At 38.1% G+C, this 20,744-nt stretch overlaps 1 protein-coding gene across 2 annotated transcripts in view; it reads left to right on the top strand.

Annotated features, from left to right (window-relative positions):
* Positions 1-20,744, top strand: part of ASXL2 (ASXL transcriptional regulator 2) — a 134,039-nt gene that overhangs the window by 1,108 nt on the left and 112,187 nt on the right. The window lies entirely within an intron of this gene.

The following is a 20,744-nucleotide window of genomic DNA, read 5'->3' on the forward strand; positions in this document are numbered from 1 at the left end:
ATGCAGCAGAAAAGTTAGAGACGTAAAACAGCATTTTAGTGTTGGAAAGTGAGAAAGTGGAGGCATTATCTTTAAAGGTGAATCATGTCAATAATACTTGTATAATATGAAGACCCCTTCTAAATGAACCTTTATGTGATGTATGGTTTATTTTTTAAATGATTTTTTTTTCTGATTACGAAAAGTAATAAATGTTCACTGTGGGAAAATTTGGAAAATTATAGAAACGTATAAAGAAGAAAATAAATCACATATCTCACCCCTCAGTTATATGTTAATGTTTTGTTACATTACCACCCATTCTTTTTTATTTCCCCAAATTTGGATTCTGTTGTTTATTCAATCTTATGCATTGTTGTAAACCGTGTGTATTTGTTTTGTAAATTTTATGTGATAGGGGATTGATGAGTCTTAAGCTTGTATTTCTGTTTTAGTTGGAAATGTGAAAAAGTTAGTGAATAAATAAAGGCACATTTTATTTATTGAGTGTTTTCACTTAACAGTCTATCTTCATAATTGTGACTGTGCTGATAGTTTCCTTTAAAAGATAAAACTCTAGAAATAAGTTTTTTGGTGGTGGGGAAATTGCTTCTTCACAGAAGACTGTTAGACTTTCTTCTACTTGATGAATACCTCAAGACTTTTTCGTTTTATTAAAAGAAGGATGGCAAATTGTAATTATAGGTAAGCAGACCACAACCCTAATATATTAATTTATTTCAAGTCGCTAGAATCTTAAGAGTATTTTTTGCATTATGATCTCTTTGGATAAAATAGTCTAATCGTTGGGAGATTGTGACAAGTAGGAAAAGTTTGCATCTGCTGTTTAGATTTTCCTATAATAGGTTAATATATTTGCTCATTTATTTTTATTTATTTTTATTTTTTCAATTTTTAATTTAAATTCTAGTTAGTTATATTTGCTCATTTATAATAAACATTTCATGCCGTAGTTAGCTATGTTTAAAAGATGGAAAGCTAGTTTATAAGTAGAGTACTGAGTGAGTTCTTGAAGGGATCAGAATATTAGTGGTTTGGTATTTTTATTTGATTCTGACAAATGTAAAGCCTCAATCTAAGTTAAAATTAGAATGAGAGTGGTGACACTAAAACTTTTTTTTTACTAGCAGGCAAAATCTAAAAAGCACCCTGCTCTTTGGTTCATTTTATCATCTGTAAAGTGAGGAATTAAACTAAACCTCTGGGGGCGCCTGGGTGGCGCAGTCGGTTAAGCGTCCGACTTCAGCCAGGTCACGATCTCGCGGTCTGTGAGTTCGAGCCCCGCGTCAGGCTCTGGACTGATGGCTCAGAGCCTGGAGCCTGTTTCCGATTCTGTGTCTCCCTCTCTCTCTGCCCCTCCCCCGTTCATGCTCTGTCTCTCTCTGTCCCAAAAAAAATAAATAAACGTTGAAATAAAAAACAAAAAAAAAAACTAAACCTCTGCATTCAGAAGATTTCCATTTGTAAGAAGGCCTGGGTAGAAGTAAATGTAGGGGGAATAGACAAAAGTCAATCTTTAGTATTTCAGAATAATGAGATCAGAAAATTAGTGTTTTGACAAACGGAAGTAACTTTGACCTAAATTAAGAAATGTTGCATGTATTTGTAAGATCAAAACGACTAGGAGAAGTAAGTCTTAAGAAACTTATTTCAAAAAAAAGAAACATTTCATAGGCATTAGGGTCAAATGTTCTAGGAACAGTTTCAGCAAGGAAAGAATAAAATTACTTACGAAAACGAGCACTATCTGCTTCTTTTTTCATTGTGTTCTTGGTACCTGCATTGTAGGGCTGTACTGTTTTAGGGAGCACTATGAAAATGAGGTTGTATTTCTGACCAATAGTATAGCAACAAATAAATAAAATTAATTATATGTGTATGTACATGTTTGATGTGAGGGTATACATGGAGGTGAGAGCTACATGGATTGATGTAAGGTTGTTACGAACAACCTGAAAGCAAGATAATATTCATAATTACTGTATAATAAAATTATATCAGAAGAACATAGTCTGTAGAACATACAGACTAGTTCCAATAACTAGGGACAGCGGATAGAGGGATGATGGAGTTGAGATTCTGTAGAATCTCATTCACTGTACTGGACTGTCTCCCTACTGATTTTCTATTTGCCCTATATAAATACACTAGTTATTAAAAAGCTTTACTTGAGTATTTAAAAAAATTTTTTTTGTTTATTTATTTTGAGAGAGTGCATGTGCAGAAGGGGAGAGAGAGAGAGAAAGAACTCCAAGCAGGCTCTGTACTGTCAGTGAAAGGAGCTGGATGTGGGGCTCGAACCCATGAATCCATGAGATCATGACCTGAACCAAAATCAAGACTTGGACATTTAACCCACTGAGCGACTTAGGCCCCCCCATTGTTACTCAAGTATTTTGTTAACAGTCTTGGATGTTTTTAATTTTAAGGGTAGCAGTGATGGTGATGAAATGATTGGGAATTAGCTCTATAGTGTTTGGTTCGACTTGAATACAAAGATTTGTAGTAAGCCAGAGATCTTGAGAACCATTGCACTGACTTTAGAACTGTGCTCAAAGTTAAGCTCATGCTTTAAAAACACACACACACACACCAAAATGAACATTGTATCATCTAAATATTTAATGACATCCCTGAAGAATTTAGCTGTTTTTGCAACAGCAGAGCTTTGGAAATACTACAATCTTGTTGATCCTGTTTTCTCTTTTGACTTTTCCCTTGTTACTCACCACAACCAGGGAAGCGTTAAAAGGGAAAAATGTCCTAAAAGGACAAGTTAGTTGTGATTGTAGGTGGGAAGGACAGGGAGGCAACCTTAAGAGATTCTATACTAGAGGTACCTTTGGATATCTTGGGAGCAAAGTGGTCAGGGTACGTGAAGTGAAGTATGGGTGTTAGAGGTGAGCACAGACTGTCTTGTATAGGTCTTTAGCATGTGATTTGTGGTCAGAAGATTTCCCTTAGTGATTAATGTTATTTTGAATGTACATAGGTTTTTATTTTTGACATTTGCCTGAAGTCATTTAACTTTAGGGAATAAGATGGAAGGTAGAAAAAAAAAAATCTTTCCTTAAGTTAATTAATTTATTTTTTTGAGAGAGAGGGAGAGAGTGAGAATCCCAGGCAGGCTCTGTACTATCAGTGTGGAGCCTGATTTGGGGCTCAAATTCATGAATCGCGAGATCATGACCTGAGCAGAAACCTAGAGTTGGACACTTAACTGACTGAGCCACCCAGGCGTCCCTAGGACATTTGTAAAAAAGAAGTAATACTCAGAGGCTAAAAACTTTTGTGGAGGAAGTATAGAAAATGGAAAATAATTTAAAATATGATAAAAGTATATAATGAATAGAAAGATGTTTTCTAGAAAGATGTTTAGGAAAACTTCTTAACAAAATGTACTTTAGTAAAAATAGAAGTCTTAGAAATTTTCTGTACCCTTAATCTTTACCATGAGTAGTTTTTTTTTTTTTAATTATGAATACAAGTACAGACTTAAAAGCCAAGCCTGGTTATATCCTTTTGGATATATATTGACCAGGCCAGAGTCCTTTTTAGTCTGTATTTGCATTGTATTGTAGTAGTATTAAAATCTCCAGGAAAGAGTGTGCGTCTTGGAAAAAGATATTACATGTATTGTTTATAGACTGTTGGAAGTAAAACTGGGCAAAATCTTGGAATACATAGAAAATAGAATGAGAAAGCGTTGTAAGGGGCATGTATTAAAAATTGACAAACTGCTGTGATCCATAATTTTCAAAATACCAAGTGCACATTTGTATTTATTATTTCAGCTTTATTGAGGTACAGTTGACATAAAATTGTAAGATATTTGATACATGTATGAAATTGCTATCTGCAAGTCTGTTTGTGCTGGGTGATTTGATGTAACACTCTTGACTGATGTTCCTTCTTGCCATAATATTAAAGTTCCCCTGTGTTTTGCTTCTTGAATTCTGTGTTATTTTCAGTTTGTCTTTCCTTCTGTCTTGTTTTTATGTGCCTGTCTTAAAAGCCCACAAACCTCCTAACAACTGAAAAAAAAAAAAACAAAAAAAAAAACAGACCTCTTTTGAGCACATAAATTAAACATTTCTATGAAAGGTGCTGCTGCTACTGCATCTCCTAGAATTCTGACAGGAGCTGAGAAAATAGCATCACATTTGTAGAATTCCTTACTATTTCCTCATCTGCAGACTCTTTTTTTCTTAAAAGGCTGTGCAGTTTCGCTGTCGGTGAAAGGGCATTTATGTTTTTACTATAAAAGCTGTTTGGAAGGAGGCCAGTGTGTGGAAGATACAACTGCAGGGAACTCATCAGTAGGGTTCAATACCTGCTATCTTTGTCCTTTTTACCAAAGACCTCCGAATGCCTCTCTAGTACTGTAGTCTTTCTTTCTTCTATATTGCATAGAGACCAGCCTCATAGTTTATAGTAGTGTGCAATTTAGTAATTTTATTTTCATTTATTTTATTTATTTATTTTTCTTTTTAAAGATTTTGTTTTTCAGTAACTTTTACACCACCGTGGGGCTTGAACTCACAACCCTGACATCAAGAATTCCATGTTCCATCCACTGAGCCAGCCAGGCGCCCCTTTAGTATTTTTAATACAGTTTGATTTATCCATCATGTTTTTAATGTTGTTTTAAAAGGTTATTGAATATACTAAATTTTATTATTTTTATTTAAAAAAAATTTTTTTAAAGGTTATTTATTTTGAGAGAGAAAAAACATGAGTTGGGGAGGGGCAGAGAGAGGGAGAGACAGAATCCCAAGCAGGCTCCAAGCCATCAGTTGAGAGCTCGATGTGGGACTGGAACTCATGAACAATGAGATCGTGACCTGAGCCTGAGCTGAGATCAAGAGTCAGACGCTTAACTGACTGATGACTGAGCCACCCAGGCACCCCTTTAGTATTTTTAGTACAGTTCGATTTCTCATGTTTTTAATGTTGTTTTAAAAGGTTATTGAATACACTAAATTTTAGAATTTATATATGACTTAAAAACACTGGTTTGAGTTACTTTGAGTTTCTATTAAAGTTATATAGGCTCATTTATTTTTTTTAAATGTTTATTTTTGAGAGAGAGTGGGGGGAGGAGCAGAGAGAGAGGGGGACAGAGGATCTGAAGCAGGCTCTGCTGACAGCAGACAGCCTGATGTGGGGCTCGGGGCTCATGAACCATGAGATCGTGACCTAAGCCGAAGTCTGATGTTTACTGACTGAGCTACTGCCTAGGTGCCCCAAGGCTCATTCTTAAAAAAAAAAAAAAAAAAAAAAGAGGAACAGAAAAGTGTAAAGAGTTAATCTTGGATGAGTCATTCTAATAAAAACAAGATTAAATGAAAGTCTGCATCCTGAAATATTGACGATATTTAGTTACCATACTGAAATTAACTACAGTTGATAGTTCAAATATAGCTTTCTGGACTTCTAACTCTGTATGTAGAGATAATACATAAATATGTATATCTATTTATATTTTATATACAGTTTTGCAACTTGTGAATATCATGGATACCTTTTAATGTCTTATGTATCTGCCTCATCCCTTAAATGTTTTAATATTCCACTGTTTTTATTTATTTATTAAACATTTTTTTATTTTTATTTTTTAGTATTTATTTATTTTTGAGAGAGAGAGCAGGGGAGGGCAGAGAGGGGGGACGGAGTATCTGAAGTGGGCTCCATACTGACAGCACAGAGCCTGATGTGAGGCTCGAATTATGAACCGTGAGATCATGACCTGAGCTGAAGTCAGCCCCTTAACTGAGCCACCCAGGCACCTCGATATTCCATTGTTTTTAAATGTACCATCACTAAAAAAAAAAAAAATCAGTTATTTTTTGACTTATAGGCCATTTATTTATTTTATTTTGTTTTTTAAGTAGGTTCCATACCCAATGTAGGACTTAAATTCATGATCCTGAGATCAAGGGTCGCATGCCCCACCAACTGAGCCAGCCAGGCGCCCCGATGTATAGGCCATTTATAGGGTTTTTTTGTTTTTGTTTTTTTTTTTTTTGCTGTAACAACTAGTTCAATATGTACATGTGGGCATATGCACGTACATTGTTTGTGTGTCTGTGGATGCATGTGCATTTGTGTGAATAGAATGGTTAAGAGTTTGTAAACTTGAGTTTGTGCCAATTTATATTCCTCTCGAAAATGTTGAAGGTTACTGCCTTTTTCCTACTTTTCTCTAATCCAAGGAATATATCAATCTTTATTCTTTGCCACTTTGATTAAAAAAGCATTTCTTTTGTTCAGTGGAACTTGATGGAAATGTTCTATATCTGTACTGTCCCAACACAGTAGCCACTTGTCATATGTGGCCATTTAGCACTTGAAATGTGGCTAGTGTGACTAAGGAACTGAATTTTGAATTTTATTTAATTTTAAGTTTAAATAGCCTTATTTGTGGGGGTGTCTGGTTGGCCCAGTCAGTAGAGCCTGTGACTCTTGATCTCAGGGTCCTGAGTTGGAGTCTCATGTTAGGTGTGGAGCCTATGTAGAAAACAAAACAAACCTCAGCAAATAGTCTCATTTGTTTAATGGCTACCATTATTGGACAGTGCAGGTATAAAGTAACTTCCTATACTTATTGACTATCTGTATGTTTTTCAGTAAACTTGGCTGTTTAGATCTTTTGCCTTTTTTTTTTTTCCTGGTCCCTTTTATACTAATTTTTTTTTTAAGTTTTATTTACTTAAGTAATCTGTACACCCAACATGGGGCTCGACCTCATGACCCCGAGAGGAAGAGCCAGCCAGGTGCCCCTGTACTAATTTCTAAGGTTGTTTTGTAGATTAAGGAAATAGTTTTTTGTCATTCATGTTGCAGATCTCTTTCTCATTTTTGTCTTTTGATTTGACTGATTTATCCTTTTTTTTTTTTTTTTTTGCTGCCTGGACATTTTTTATTTTAATGTAAACAGTTTTATCAATCTCTACCTTTTATGCCTTTCTAGGTTTTGAGTTCTGTTAAAGAAGATTATTAAAGATTGTAAATAGAGTATAAATTTTAAAAAATGTTCAGCTTTGGGGCACCTGGGTGGCTCAGTTGATTAAGCGCCTAATGTCGGCTCAGGTCATGATCTCATGACTCATGAGATTGACCCCTGCATTGGGCTCTGTGCTGACTGTTCAGTCTGCAGCCTGCTTCGGATTCTGTGTCTCCCTTTCTGTCTCTGCCCCTTCCCTGCTCACACTCTGTCTCTATCTCCTTCAAAAGGATATAAAAACTTTAAAAAATGTTCAGCTTCAAAGACATATTTTTCCTAAATGTATGTTTCATTGTGGACAAATAAGGGGAAATTCAGTTTATATATCAGTAAGATTGTGCCCCTTGAAGGCAGAAACTTTTATTTTGTTTTTAAAGTTTTTTTTTTTTAAGTTTTTTTTATTTTGAGAGAGAGAGAAAGAGAGGCAGAGGGAGAGAGAGAATCCCAAGCAGGCTCTGTGCTGTCAGTACAGAGCTTGATGTGGGGCTTGAATCCACAAATCATGAGATCATGACCTGAGTCGAAATCAAGAGTAAGCCACTAAGCCACCCAGGTGCCTTGAAGGGCAGAGACTTTTAAATGTTTCTGTCTGCAGAGCTTAACTCACTTTTTTGCACATGAGTGCTGAATCTTTTTTTTTTTCTTTACCTTTTTTTCAATTGGAGATAAAAATGAAGACACTGTTCTCTTGAGTGAGTGCAATTTATTTTTTAAATTTTTTTATTCATGTTTATTTTGAGAGAGAGAGCAGGGGAAGGGCAGAGAGAGAGAGGAAGAGAGAGAATCCCAAGCAGGCTCTGTGAACTCAGCTTGGATCCCAATACGAGGCTTGAACTCACGAGCTCTGAAATCATGATCTGAGCAGAGATCAAGACTCTGACGTTTAACCGACCGAGCCACCCAGGCACCCCATTTTGCTTTATGTTTTTGAATGAGAAAACTATTGTGAAGATGTTCTTTCTTAGCAAATAAGCACAGAGATTTGAGACTATTGTAATGAAAAGCCCTTTAACCTCAGGGACCCCATTTGCCAGTTGTTTCCCAAGGTGAATGTGGAATCACGCAGAGACTTCAACTAGCTGTGAACAACTTTAAGAACTCACTGAAAATCCTTTTCCTGCTCCAGGAGATTCTGCACAAAATTCCACTCTTAGACGTTAGGAACTGCCTATAGAGAGGGCCATGAGGCGAAGAGTGGCAGAGAGCCTCTAGGAGCTGAGTGACTCCTGGCCAAAAGTCAGCAAGGGAACTAACTGAAAGGGACTTGAAACCTGCTAACAAATAAGCTTGGTAGTAGGCTTGGAAAAGAATCCCAAGCCTCAAATGAGTTCAGTGTCAGTCCCAGCTGACACTTTGATTTCAGCCTAATGAGACCCTGAGCGGAAGGCTCCGTTAATCCATGCTCAGATTCCTGACAACGTAGAAGCTGAGATAAAATTAGGTTGTTTTAACCTAAGTTTCATAATTAAACGTAATCACAAAATAAATTTGTATTGTAGAGGCTGTTTAATAGCAAACAAGACTAATACTAAAATTTGGTGGAGAGGGAACATGGCAGGGTTGGTTTCAGAATATTTGGCCTGGGTATTGAGGGATGATTGATAAAACGTTAGGTGAATTCACAGAGGTGAATATGGGTAAGGGCATTTTAAGCAGACGGAAGAGCTGAAAAGATGGATCACTGAAAAATGCAGGGGATGTTTGATGCATGGCTAATTCACCTTTGAGTACTGAATGGTGAAAGATCAGGCCAGAAGAGGTAGGTTGGGGCCAAAATGTGGATAGTTTAGAAGTTGGGCTGACAACTATTTTGATATTAGGAACCATATGGAGTTTTTATGCAGGAGATAGCATCACACCTGTGTTTGAGCAGTTTTGGTCATTTGAGGGATTTATTGTAAAGAGGTTATGAGGGTTACAGTATGGCTGTCTTGAATTAAAAGGGTGGGAGGGGGTATAAATTTTTTTCCATGTCATTCAAATTTTTCTCATTTTATATCTATTCTACCTACACCGATCCCACTTACAGCTCTCCAGCAGAAGCCTTTAGACCTGCTGGTCTTCTGAAGTTTTCACACGTACAGGAGGTTATTGAATGCTGTTTAACACAACAAAACCTTACCATTCTTGAAATGGAAAAAGAAAGCAAAACTCTTTCCTCAGTTATACTAGCTCATGTTGATTTTTCTTCTCTCTCTGAGTTCCTGTATGACTGTTCTTTCCATACCATTGTCCTCTGCACCACTGGTCTTCAGGTTTGTGCCAGTGGTAGAATCAATCAGGGCCATGTGTTGCACAACTCCAGAAGGAGCCAGTCATCCTGTATTAAATGTGACTACTGCTCCTGGGAGTGGAACATCACAGTAGCTCTGGGTTGCATGTTGCTTCTTGTGAAAACACATTTAATGTTATTTCTCATTAAAAATTAGACACATTTTTGGGACATCTGGGTGGCTCAGTCAGTTAGGCGTCTGACTTCAGCTCACGGTTCATTGCTTTGAGTCCCCCGTCAGGTTCTGTGCTGTCAGCTTAGAGCCTGGAGCCTGCTTTGGATTCTGTGTCTCCCTCTCTCTCTCTGTTCCTCCGCCACTCATGCTCTGTCTCCCTCTGACTCTCAAATAAATGTTAAAAAAGTAAAAAAAAAAATTAGAGACATTTTTGCCAGGGGGAAACCTATTACAAGTTTGTGATACAAAAGTCACACTTTGAGGGCAGATGTTGGAGGGGATAGAAGGACAACTTGCCTATTTTTTTTCATTTAGTCCTGGATTTGCTTCATATGTATTTCCCAAGTTTGTTTTCTAGCTGACAAGAGGTAGCAAATGGTAGAGATTTAATGGAAATGATTGTTAAACTAACTTTCTGTAGACCTCCCACCAGGAATTTGTATATTAATTCAAGGGGTTATAAAAGTTGTCTGTGAAGATATTTATGTTTTATGCTTTTAATCTTAAAAGTTGTGTGAGCATGTTTGTGATTTAAATTGTGCCTTAAAACGCTATAATTTTTAAATGGCTTTAGTCTACTTTGTATCATTTTTAGATATTTTCTCAATCTGTATTTGGTCAACATTTTTGTCTTTTTTCTCATTAATGGTCTAGATGAGGGTTGACATTTTATAAATTTACTTCGATTTATTGTTTGTGAATCTTGGTTCTGAGTTAGGATTACTGTCTTACTTTTCACTTTATTGGGCTTAATTTATTATTGAAGAGTAATTGACATATAATATTGTATTACTTTCAGTTATACAACACAGTGATTCAGTGTTTACATACATTATGAAATATATATAATTTGTCACCAAAGTTTCTATAATATTGACTATATCCCCTATAATGTACATTATGTACCTGTGTCTTCTTTACCACTGGAAGATTGTACCTCTTAATCCCCTTCACCTATTTGGTCCATCACCCAGTTCCCTCTCCTCTGGCAACCATCAGTTTGTTGTCTGTATCTATGGGTTTGTTTCTGTTTTGTTGGTTCATTTGTTTTGTTTTTTAGGTTCTACATATCAGGGAAATCATATGGTAATTGTCTTTGTCTATCTGACTTATCTCACTTAGCATAATATTGTCTAGGTCCATCCATGTTGAAATTTAAAATAGATATATTTTAGTTATAGTAATATGTAACATAGGTTTCTTTCATTTTGCAAAAGTTTCATGAATTATTAGAAAACAAGATCACTTATTCTGTCTGACACAATATAAACATTTTGGGATGTTTCCTTCTAGTCTTTGATACATTTTTTTCTTTTTGGTTGTAATTAGTCTCTCAGTTTCTAATCTGCTTTTTCTTTTTTCTTCACATTTATTTATTTTGAGAGAACATGAACGGAAGGGGGGGTGCAGCGAGAGGTGGGGGGGACAGAGAATCCGAAGCAGGCTCCAGGTTCTGAGCTCTCAGCACAGAGCCTGTCACGGGGCTCGAACTCATGGACATGAGCTGAAGTCGGATGCTTAACTGACTGAGCCGGCCAGGCGCCCCTCTAATCTGCTTTTTCATGTTCAAAAATACTTTCATTTGTCATTTTCTGGGTTTGCTAATAATAACCCTTTTTTTTTTTTATGGCTGAAGGGTATTTCATGAGGTGGTTATGTCTTAAATGCTCAATAGTATTATGAAAATTAGAAACCTAAAATGACCACTTTAATGCTGTAGTGACTGTCTTTTTATTTTCTACTTACACGTACACTTGTTAGCTCATCTCAGTATTTTGATTTAGAAGTTATTATTAAAAAAATTACCATGCAGTAAAAATTGACCTTTTTGTTACACAATTGTGTGAATTTAACACATATAACTACCACCACTGTAGTCAGGTACAAGCCTGAATATCTTATATAGTTACCCTCTACTTGTCCCTGACCCTTGGCAACCACTGACATGTTCTTCATCACTAGTTTTGTCTTTCTGAGAATGTCATATAAATGGTGTCATATGGTGTATAACCTTTTGAGACTGGTTTCTTAAATTCACTTTAATGCCTTTGAGATTCATCTGTGTTGTTTTGTGTATTAATAGTTAATTCCTTTTTATTGCTGAGTGGTATTTCATTGTACTAATGTATAATGGTTTATCCATTCACTGTTGAGGGATGTGTAGGTTGTTTTTATTTTTTTGGCAAATAAGAATGGAGCTGCAGTAAAAATTGGTGGGCAGAATGTTAAGTTTTCATTTCCCCAGGGCAAATACCCAGAAGTGGGATTGCTATTTAATGAATAAGTGTGTGTTTACCTTTACAAGAAACTGGGAAACTTTTTCAGAGTGGCTGTATCCTTTTGTATTCCCACCAGCAATGTATTTGAAATAGAGTTGCTCTTCATCCTTGCTTGCTTTTAGTACTGTCAGCACTTTTTATTTTAGCCATTCTAAAATGTGTGCAGTGGTACATCATTGTGATTTTGATTTTCCTAATGGCTTATGTTGTTAAGCATCTTTTTTTTTTTTTAAATGCTCATTCATTTTTGAGAGCAAGAGAGTATGTTCGTGCACAAGCAGGGGAGGGGCAGAGAGGGGGGACAGAGGATCTGAAGGGGACTTTGCGCTGACAGCAGAGAGCTGGATGTGGGGCTCGAACTCACCAGTCATGTAAACAACTGAGCCACTCAAGTGCCCCTGAATTAAGTGTCTTTATTGGGGAAAGCCAGTATTACAATGGACTTCAGAGTTGGCACTGGAGCCTTTTTCTTGCCAAAGGTGGGCACAACATTGACAAAGCACTGGTTATATTGCATCTGCTGCTTGGCTTGGCCTGTCGTGGTCTTCTTTTTCTCCTGTTTGGCCACCTTGGGAGTCTGCTCTCTTATTTTTCCAGCACAGGCCGGGGAACCGTGGACTTTACCTTTAAGCATGGGGTGGGCTACTTCCAGGGTGGTCAGAGCCTTTACTGCACTGACCTAGGGTAGCTTCATTCTCTAAGGGTGTGCCTGCCAGGAGCACTACTTGATCTTCTGGAGCGATGCCCTCCAGCGAGGCTACAGGAGTCTTGATCCGCGTCTGCTGTCTCCTGACTGGTCACCTGGAGGGTGTGTAGCTCCTGGGCACCGACAGACCTGCATGTCAGTGACTGAACTGTGGCCACTGCAGCTGCTACTGAGATGATGGAGTCAAAAAAGAGGAAGGAGTAAGGTCATGGGTGTCCTCACCGCCTGTTGTGTGCCATGTCACCGTGTTGAGCATCTTTTTACGTGCTTCCTTTCCAAGCGTATATCCTCTTTGGTGAAGTGTCTGTTCATGTCTTTTGCCCACTGTGTAACTGGGTTGTTTGTTCTTCCGCTGTTGAGAGTTGAGAATTCTCTATCCATCCTGGGTGTAAGCCCTTTGCTGGATATGTGATTTGCAGATACTTTTTTTCTGATTACAGGAGAAAGTATTTAGTCTTTCATCGTTAAGTGTGTTAGCTGTAGGTTTTTTTATAAGTACTTGTCAGGTTGACCAAGCTCCCTTTTATTTATAGTTTACTGAGAATTTTTGTCACGAATGTATGTTGAATTTAGTTCGATGCTTTTTCTGAGTGAATTCCTAGGGTCATTTGCTTTTAAGTTTTAGACTGTTAATATGGTGGATGACATTGATTTTCAAATATTGAATTGACTTTGCATTCCTATGGGGAAAAAAATCTCACTTGGTTGTGGTGTATTATGCTTTTTAAACTTTTTTAGGGGGAGCCGCCTGGGGGTGGCTCTGTTGGTTGAGCATCTGACTTGGGCTTGGGTCGTGGTCACGGTTTGTGGGTTTGAGCCCCACATCAGGCTTGCTGCAGGTGGCACGGAGCCCGCTTTGGATCCTCCATCCTCTTTCTCTGTGCCCCTCCCTGCTTGTGCTCTGTCTCTCTCAAAAATAAATAAAACGTTAAAAAAAATAAAAAAAAACTTTTTAAGCAGGCTCCACCCTCAATGTGAGGCTTGAGCTCATGACCTTGAAATCAAGAATCAGATGTCCCACTTACTGAGCCACCCAGGTGCCCCAGGTGGGTTGTGTGTGTGTGTGTGTGTGTGTGTGTGTGTGTGTGTATTTTTTTTTTTTTTTTAAGTTTATTTACTGAGGCGCCTGGGTGGCTCAGTCACTTAAGCATCTGACTCTTGATTTAAGCTCAGGTCATGATCTCATGGTTTGTGAGATCCTGCCCCACTGTGGGGCTCTGTGCTGATGGCATGGAGCCTGCTTAGGATTCTCTTTCTCTCTTTCTTTTTCCCTTTCCAGCTTGCTCTCTCTCAAAATAAATAAACATTAAAAATATTTTATTTTATTTTATTATTTTTTTAATTTTTTTCTTTTTTTATGTTTATTTTTGAGACAGAGAGAGACAGAGCATGAACGGGGGAGGGGCAGACAGAGAGGGAGACACAGAATCGGAAGCAGGCTCCAGGCTCTGAGCCATCAGCCCAGAGCCTGATGCGGGGCTCGAACTCACGGTCTGTGAGATCATGACCTGAGCTGAAGTTGGACGCTTAACCGACCGAGCCACCCAGGCGCCCCTTAAAAATATTTTAAAGTTTATTAATTTATTTTGAGACAGAGGGTGAGCATGCACACATGCATGTGGAAGAGGGGCAGAGAGAGAGAGAGAGAGAGAGAGAGAGAGAGAGAGAGACAGAGAGACAATCCCAAGCAGGCTCAATTGCTGAAGTGTGGAGTCCAATGTGGGGCTCAATCTCACAAACTGAGCCAACTGAGCCACCCAGGCACCCTATGCTTTTTATATATAGCTGGATTTGCTATTATTTTGTTGAGGACATTTACAGTTATGTTCATGAGAGACATTAATCTTTAGTTGTCTTGTATCATCTGTCTCTGGGTTTTGGTACCAGGATAATGCTGGCCTTATAAAAATCAGTTGGAAAGTCTTCCTTCCTTATAGGTTCTGTTGTTGTTTCTGTTGTTGTTGTTGTGGTTCTTCTTCTTCTCCTTCCTCCTCTTCCTCCCTCCCTCTTCCTCCTCCTTCTTCTTCCTTGTGTATTTGAGAGAAAGAGAGGGAGAGAGAGAGAGAGAGAGAATCCCTAGCAGACTCAGCACTGTCAGCACAGAGCCTGACGTGGGGCTTGATCTCTTGAACCATGAGATCACAGCCTGAGCTGAAATCAAGATTTGGATGCTTAATTGACTCAGCCACCCAGGCACATCCCCCCCGCCCCATTCTGTTTCTTAAAGTTAAAAAAAAAAAATTATTTATTATTTTGAGAGAGAATGCGTGTATGTGCAAGCTGGGGAGGGGCAGAGAGAGAGGGAGAGAGAATCCTGAGCATGCTCTGTGCTCAGTCCCATGAGCAAAACTGTGTTATCATGACCTGAGCTGAACAAGAGTCCAGTGCTTAACTGAGCCCCCACAGGTGCCCCTAAAGATTTTATTTTTAAGTCGTCTCTACACCAAATGTGGGGCTCAAACTCACAACCGGGAGTTCAAGAGTTGCATGGTCCATCAACTGAGCCAGCCAGATGCCCCTCCCTGTTCTTTCATTTTCTTGATTTGTCCTTTGGCATACAAAAATTTAGAGTAAAGGGTTTTTATTCAATCACTAGATTATTTGTTTTTCTGTTTTCATGTTTACTTCCTCTTATTGATTTATTTGATGAGGTGGATAAGGTGGATTTTTTTTTTTGTTTTGGTTTATTTTTCAGTTCTAAAATTTCCATTTAGTTCTTTTTGTATTAAATTTTTTTTTAATGTTTAGTTTTGAGAGAGACAGAGACAGAGACAGAGTGCGATTGGGAGAGGGGCAGAGAGAGAGCCAGAGAGGGAGACACAGAATCCAAAGCAGGCTCCAGGCTCTGAGTCAGCACAGAGCCCAACGCGGGGCTCTAACTCACAGACTACGAGATCGTGACCTGAGCCGAAATCTGAGCAGATGTTGGGATGTTGGACGCTTAACCAACTGAGCCACCCAGGCGCCCTTCCATTTGGTTCTTTATATTCTACTTTATATCTTTCTCTTCCTTCAAGACTGTTTACCTTTACGGGCGCCTGGGTGTCTGACTTCAGCTCAGGTCATGATCTTGCAGTCCATGAGTTTGAGCCCCTCATTGGGCCCTGTGCTGCCAGCTCAGCCTGGAGCCTGGAGCCTGCTTCAGATTCTGTGTCTCCCTGTCTCTCTGCCCCTCCCCCACTGGCGCTCTGTCTCTCTCTCTCTCTCAAAAATGAATAAATGTTAAAAAAAAAAGTGTTTACCTTTACTTGGAGCATTTTTATAATAGTTGTTTTTAAGTCTTTACGAAATATTTCCCATACCAGTGTTATCTTGTTGTTTCTGTGTTTTGATTTTCTTTCCCAAGCAAACTGAGGTTTTCCTGGGTTTTGGTATACCATGTAAATTTAAATTGTAATTGACACTCTGTGTCTTGTTTAAATTACATGGAGAATGTTAATAGTTTTATTTTAGCAAACAGTTAGCTGAATTGTGTTTAGGCTTCAGGTTTTGACCAGCCTTCTGTGGGTTGTTGTTTCAATGTCAGTTAGGACTTCAAAGCCTTTTTAGTGCTATTTGGACTTTTCCTTTGTGTGAACCATCATACTATGTGGGATTTGGGTGGTGGTCTTCCCTTTGGGTTATGAAACTCTGGCCTGTGGGCCAGATCTAGTTCACTGCCTATTTTTATAAGTAAGATTTTATTGGAACACAGCCATGCCCATTTGTGTATATTTTTTGTGGCTGCTTTCATACTTTGGTGGTCACAGTTGAGCAGTTGCAACAGAGACTGGCCCACAAAACGTAAAATATTTACTGTTTGGTTCTTTATAGATAAGTTTGGCTGACCCCGATTTATCCCACAGTTCAATTCTCAAAGTCTGTCTATACTGTTTTAGTGTCCAGTCCATGTATGCATAGCTCAGGTGTTAGCTGAGGAGTTCATACACAATTTTAAGGGTCGCTTTCCTGAGTTCTTTTGTTGGCAGTCTTCCCAGTACTTTCTGATTTGGGGGGATTCCCATTTTTCATCTTTGGCCAGAAATGTCTTTATTTTACTCTGCATTTCCTACGACTGTATCTCCCTTGGGCTGGGCAGCCAGAGACGAGAGGGGAAAGAGCAATGGGGTTTTGCTTCATTCTTTTGGGACCCTAAACTCCTCTGATATGGAGGGGAAGGTTTTCCTCCTTTCAGAGTTTTAAGAAATAAAATGGAGAAATTCCTTCTTTGTTGCTGAGTATTAGGAGACTCCTACTCTAATGGAACTCTATGTACACTAATGCCCATATCCAGGTTTTGGGCTCTGTTGAATTCAGATTGAGAGGTACTGGAGGGGGAAATTTGCTAAACTCTGCCATTTGGTGGTATTTTGAATTCTGGTCTTCCCCAATCTGTGTGCTTCACTTTGTTGGATTTGATTTGCTAATGTTTCGTTGAGGATTTTTGCACTTATGTTAATGAAAGATATTGATCTGTACTGTTTTGTTTTCTGTTTTTGTTTTTTTTTTCTTCTGGTGTCTTTGTCTGGTTTTGATATTAGGGTATTGCAAGCCTCAGAATGAGGAAGTATTTCTTCTGCTCCTATCTTCTGGAAAAGATTGTACAGAATTGGTATAGTTTCTGCATTCAGTGTTTAGTAGAATTTGCCAGTGAACCTACGTTGGTCTGGTGCTTCCTGCTTTGGAAGGTTATTAGTTATTTATTCTATTTCTTTAAAAGATATAGGCCTAGGGGCACCTGGTGGCTCAGTCAGTTGAGTGTCAGACTCTTGGTGTGGGCTCAGGTCATAATCTCACTATTCATGGAATCGAGCAGAGCATCGGGCTCTGCGCTGACAGCATGGAGCCTGCTTGGAATTTCTCTCTCTCTCTCTCTCTGCCTGCCTCCTGCTTGTGTGCTCACTCTCTCAAAAATAAATAAGTAAACGTTAAAAAAAAATATACAGGCCTATTCAGATTGTCTGTTTCTTCTTGCTGAGTTTTGACAGATTGTATCTTTCAAGGAATTGATACGTTTCATCTAGGTTATCAAATTTATGGACATAGAGTTATTCATAATGTTTGTTTATTTTTAAGATTTTATTTTATTTATTTTTTAAATTTGAGGTTTTTTTTTTAAGTTTATTTTGAGAGAGACAGAGAGTGAGTGGGGGAGGGGCAGAGACAGAGACAGAATCCCAAGCAGGCTCTGTGCCTTCAGCACAGAGCCGGATGTGGGACTCTAACTCACAAACTGAGATCATGACCTGAGCAGAGAACAAGAGTCAGACTCTTAACCATCTGAGCCACCCAGGTACCCCAAGGGTTTATTTTATTTTATTTTTAATTTTTTAATGTTTATTTTTGAGAGAGAGAGAGAGAGAGAGAGAACAATGGGGGAGGGGCAGAGAGAGAGGGAGACAACAGAATCTGAAGCAGGCCACAGGCTCTGAGCTGCCAGTACAGAGCCTGACGCAGGGCTTGAACCCACGAACCACGAGATCGTGACCTGAGCTGAAGTCAGATGCTCAACTGACTGAGCCACCCAGGTGCCCCTCCCAAGATTTTATTTTTAAGTAATCTCTACACCCATCATGGAGCTCGAACAACCCCAAGAGCAAGAGTTGCAGGCCCTTACCAACTGAGCCAGCCAGGTGCCCCCATAATACTCTTTTATTCTTTTATTGTCCATGGGATATGTAGTGATGCCCTCTTTTTCACTTATGATACTAGTAATTTGTGTCTTTTTTCTTAGTCTTAGGTTTATTCATTTGTTGATTTTTCAGAGAACCACCTTTCAGTTGTATTGATTTTTCTCTATGATTTCCAGTTTTCAGTTTCACAGATTATTGCTCTCATTTTTATTATCTCTTCTGTTTAGTTTGAATTTAATTTGCTCTTTTTCTAGTTTCCTAAGGTAGAATCTTGGATTATTAATTTTATATTTTTTTCCTAATGTATGCATGTATGTGTTCAGTGCTATGAATTTCTAAGCACTGCTTTTCCTGCATCTTGAAATTTTGTTAACTTGTATTTTCATTTTCATTTAGTTCATAATATATTAAAATTTCTTTTGAGATTTTTTTTTCTTTAGCCAATGTATTAGTTATTTCATTTTAAAATGCTTATTTATTTGGTAGGGGTGAAGGGCAGGGAGAGTGGGAGAATACCAAGCAGGCTCTGTGCTGTCAGCACAGAGCCTGACGTTGGGCTGGAACTCATGAACCATGAGATCATGAACTGAGGTCAATAGCTGGATGCTTCACTGACTGAGCCACCCAGGTGCCCCATAGTCTGTGTATTATTTAAAAGTGTGTTGTTTAATGTCCATGTATTTTGAGACTTTCTAGCTGTTTGTCTTTCTTTCTTTCTTTCTTTCTTTCTTTCTTTCTTTCTTTCTTTCTTTCTTTCTTTCTTTCCATGGTAAACAAAATACAATGAAAATTATGAAGTATTTAGAAATAAGTTGGATAAGAAATGTGCAGGATCTAGGTGAAGAAAACTACAAAATCCCTGAAAAGGATGAGAGAAACACTTGAAAAATGGAAGAGAGCCAGTTTGTTTTATGTGGATGGGAAGAATCAATATGATAAAATTTCAGTTCTTGTCAAGTACAGTTCTACTTTGGGAAACAAATCAAAAGTTCAACTGGGTTAGACTAACAATATTTTAAAAAATGTTTTAGGGGCGCCTGGGTGGCGCAGTCGGTTAAGCGTCCGACTTCAGCCAGGTCACGATCTCGCGGTCCGTGAGTTCGAGCCCCGCGTCAGGCTCTGGGCTGATGGCTCAGAGCCTAGAGCCTGCTTCCGATTCTGTGTCTCCCTCTCTCTCTGCCCCTCCCCCGTTCATGCTCTGTCTCTCTCTGTCCCAAAAATAAATAAACGTTGAAAAAAAAATTAAAAAAAAAAAAAGAATTCAGTATATAGGTAGTGTTGAGAAACCTAATAATCTTGGGAAAAAAATATATGTATCTCTGCTTCATATCACATACCAAAACAAATTATAGAAGGGTTGACATTTTTAATGTAAAAAGCGAAGCCATGAAACTAGATGTTAGAGAATTAATATTTGCTTTATAATGGGGAGGATGATGGGTATAGGCCTGGATAAATGTATATGTTTACAATACAAATAATAGATGCTCATGACAAAAATCCCAAATCTTTAAGGGTATAATAGACTTTTACATCTCCAACTCTTTTTCCAGAGGTAAACAGTGGTAATGGCTTCTAAGATGTAAGGCCAGAAAATTTCTTTCCATATATGTAATCCTGCCCCATTCCCACCCCTTTAAAGGGTAAGAAGTTAAACTATACTATATACAGTTCTGCAAGTATCTGTACATCTGCTCATAGAGTGCTGCATTGTTCTTTTTCCCCCATAATATTTTATTATGAATAATTATAAATACAGCAAAGTTGAAAGTTTTACAGAAAATAACCACATATCTACCACCTAGAATCTGTCATTAACATTTCCTATCTTTCCATCTATCCACATGCTCTTTTTAAAAAGTGGTGGTAAAATAATGTATAACATAAGGTTTACTTAGAATATGCAGTTCAATAGTGTTAAATATATGCACATTGTTATGCGACGTATTTCTAAAACTTTCTCATCTTAGAAAACTGATATTCTGTACTCAGTAAACAATTCCCCATTTTTCCTCCCCACACAGTACCTGGCAGCTACCATTCTGTTTTACATTTCTATGAGTTTGACTATTCTAGATACCTTGTATAAGTGAAATCATACAATGTTTGTCATTTCATGATTTGCTTTTTTTAACTTCGTATATTGTACTCAAACTTCCATCATCTTGTAGCATGTGCCAGAGTTTCCTTTTTAAGGCCAAATGGTATTCCATTGTATGTGTACATCATATTTTGTTTACTCATCTGTCAGTGGGCACTTCTGCCTTTTGGCTAGTTGATAATACTGCTATGAACATGGTGTACACGTATCTCTTTGAGAGACCTTGGTTTTGATTCTTTTGGATATGTAACCAGGAGTGATACTGCTGCATTCGTATTATGATTCTATTTGTAATTTTTTTGAGGAACTGCTATACTATTTTTTGTCAACAGTGTACAGGTTCCATTTTTTTCTACGTCCTTATCAACACTTGTCATTTTCTGTTTGTCTTGTTTGTTTTGTTGTGAAAGCAGCCATCCTAGTGAATATGATTGATATTGCATTGTAGTTTTGGTTTGCATTTTCCTAATGATTAGTGCCTTTCCCATATGTTCATCTGTTTTTCTTAAATTCCACCTGAGTGAAATCATACAGTGTTTGTCTTTCTCTGACTGACTTATTTCCCTTAGCATGGCTTAGCACGATACACTGTA

The sequence above is a fragment of the Felis catus genome, chromosome A3, assembly GCF_018350175.1.
Source record: "Felis catus isolate Fca126 chromosome A3, F.catus_Fca126_mat1.0, whole genome shotgun sequence".
Lineage (NCBI taxonomy): Eukaryota > Metazoa > Chordata > Mammalia > Carnivora > Felidae > Felis > Felis catus.